A 2,996-nucleotide genomic window follows, 5' to 3' on the forward strand; every position below is an offset into this window, starting at 1 on the left:
ACGGAAAGTTTCAGCCAACATTAAGTATTATGATTTTCCTCAAGTTAATTTTTTACTCCATGTATTAGAGCCTCATGTACAGGAGTAAAACCAAAAGTAATTGTTTTACTACACTTAATCGAGCCTCATAGTGGGTGTACAACTTTAGTAATTTTTATATTACAATCACTTGAATGCTCGTGTATTAGAATCATCCAATCATGAATGGAGTAAAAGTGTTACCGATATGTATGGAATCATCCAATTATTAAGGGAGTAAAAACGTTACTTAATGGTCACATATATAGGCAGTAAATATTTTACTGTACAAGTGTACATCAATGCGCATATAAATGGTTTTTTACAATTAGTCATGCCATCACTATTACAAAACACGCATACACTCATGGTCCAAAAATCACAATGCAGAGGGCATTAGTGACCAAGATTTTTCCATCGTATGCCACCGGATACGGTCGTCGGTCGTGCGCTCGTCCTGGGTCGACGTCTGTGCGTCACCCCTGCCCTTCGTGTTGGCTGCCGGCAACGAGTGTGGATGATGGCCGTGTCGAGGAAGACGACTAGGATGGAATACCGGTGGCATCACCACCACTGGCAGAATCTTCTCCCGTTCCTTTTCCAGTTTCCTGAAAACAAACAAATTCACAATTAAAAAGTAAATTCAGATATGATTCGAGGATGTGGAAGTTCTAAATGAGAATCGACTGGATGGGGTTGGGATGGAGGAACTGAATGAGCAACCCAAAAAAATTCAGGACATGAATATCTTCGGCATACCACTATGAACCATCATGCCATCGAGCTGTGCCTCCACCATCAATAGTGCACACTGCATCTGCTACCACCGTGTGGATGATGGCCATGGTGGTTCAGTCCAGTCCAACGATACTGACAAAAATTGTTCCAAAAATTGACAATTCTTGATGATTCAGACAAGTTCAAAACTGCATAGATGATACATCACATACACAAGTTAGGGAGGAGGAACTCACATCCATCGCCGTGTGGCCAGGAGGCAACAAAGTTGTTAGCAGTGGAGCGGATGATGTGCTTCTTCACATCCTTCGCCACGCGGCCAGGAGGCAGCAGAGTCGTTAGCAGTGGAGCGGATGATTTGCTTCTTGAGCTCGTCCTAGTCGCTCATTGCAAAATCAGCACCTAAAAATTGCGGACGATTTCATAACTGAACATTCCTCATAATTTCATAACTGAACATTCCTCACGATTTGATAACTGAACAAACAAAAAACTAGATGAGAGCAGAATCAAATCGTGGGCAATGTTCAGAAAACTGCTCTCGTCTTTTTTTTTGTTCAGTCATGTATTGGTGTGTGTGAATTGCTTATAAATCTAACAGTACATACTGGAGATGTGTTTGCAAATTCAACTAACGAGACAAGCAAATTGAAGTATATGGCTTAATTTAACCAGTGCAAATCAAAGCACAGTACGGAAGATGCAACTAGCCAGAGAATAAGGGTGCACCAAAATGTATGTTGGCTTAACCCAAGTCCAATTGACTGATCATACAAGAATCTTTGCTCTATTTTATTCGGGGCTTCTACAATGCTTTCAAACAAAAAGTCAATCCTCTGAAATAACCTTCCTATAGGGCCTGTTCCGAAATCCACCATCACAGCCTCAGGCACATCTCAGATACGCTCCTAATTCATTATGTTGTTGCTCAACAATGGTGTGTAGGTTGTTAATTAAAATCACAGAGCATGACAACACAAACATAAAGATTGGTCTGAAGGGCACAACAACATCTAAAAAGGAGTATAATTAATCCTGAGAGAAAAAAATCAATCATGCAGAGTCAGTGTCTCACCAATAAAAGAAGATTGGCTAACCAATAAAATTGCCAACAGAGCCAAGCAGCTTTCCCCAACCATGAGCAGTAGTGCCATCGGACCTGAGAAAAGAGCAAGACATGATGTGCTGCCAGTCGCAAGAACAAGCCACCAGCCGTGTTTGCCAGATCCATTAGCCGGCATGGTGGAGGGGTCGATATGGCTGCCACCGGATTCCGTCGCCCTTCGCCTCCTACTCCACGCACGGCGGCGACGCTTTCTCCTTCCAACATTTGCCGCACTGAGAAGAACCGAGAACAAAAGGAAGAACAACCACATAAATCAGGAAAGAAAGGATTGGAACTAAGAAAAAACAGGAGCAGAAGGGCATCAGTGCTGCTGCAACGAGAGGATTCGGTGAAGGGACGGCAGTAGCAGCGAAGCGCCACGGTGCCAAGGACAGCTACCGACGCCGGCCAGCTAGATCCGGAGGTGGTGCAGAGGAGCCTTGCCTCCCGCCCGACGGGCCCGCCCCGTCGCGCCGGAACCGCTGCCGCGCCGCCCCGCTGCGGTCGGGTCCGCGCGCGTGGGACGCAAATCAGCGGCCGTATCCGCCGCCGCCTCACATCCGCCCGCCGTCGCCTGTCGCCGCCGCGCCCGCCAAAGCAGCGCTCGCATTCGCTCGGCGGTGGAGGAGGTGGTGCCGCCGCGCCTCCCGCCCGCCCGCTCCATTGCGCCCGTTGCCGAGCCGGCCACCGCCGCCGCGCCGTGGCCCGCAGCCGCCCCGTGGTCCGCCGCCGCGCCATCGCCCGCAGCCGCGCCGTCGTCCGTCGATACAACCGCCTCTCTCTCAGATCCGGAAAAATGGGATAGGTGATGTGGTTGGTTACGTTACGTGAGAGCAACACAAAGTATATATATGCTGATGTCAGGTAGTAAATAATTTACTGGGGGTGAGGGCGCACGAAGGGTGCCGTGGGAAGGTGGGGGGCTGGCTGGGGGGGGGGGGGGGGGGGGGGTGGAGGGGGTAGGATGTGAGGGGGAGCGTTTTTAGTTATTACGCAATTCACGTGCGGTATAGTGTGTCACATGGAAGCATATTTAGCTTTTTGTCCATTAAACATTCAATAAATGCTCTCAAGCTGCCACGTAGTATTTCTACAAACGCTTCTATACTGCCACATGGCATTTTCATACATTAGA

The 2,996-nt window shown here is 48.3% G+C and overlaps 1 long non-coding RNA gene across 1 annotated transcript; it reads right to left on the reverse strand.

Annotated features, from left to right (window-relative positions):
* Positions 1-264: 264 nt before the first annotated feature.
* Positions 265-2,687, reverse strand: LOC127784130 (uncharacterized). Its single transcript, XR_008019443.1, has 4 exons — positions 1,832-2,687; positions 993-1,158; positions 778-888; positions 265-626 (listed from the first exon to the last, which is right to left on the reverse strand). It is a non-coding gene; the product is annotated as an uncharacterized LOC127784130 (long non-coding RNA).
* Positions 2,688-2,996: the final 309 nt, after the last annotated feature.

The sequence above is a fragment of the Oryza glaberrima genome, chromosome 9 (assembly GCF_000147395.1).
Source record: "Oryza glaberrima chromosome 9, OglaRS2, whole genome shotgun sequence".
In the NCBI taxonomy this organism is placed as follows: Eukaryota; Viridiplantae; Streptophyta; class Magnoliopsida; order Poales; family Poaceae; genus Oryza; species Oryza glaberrima.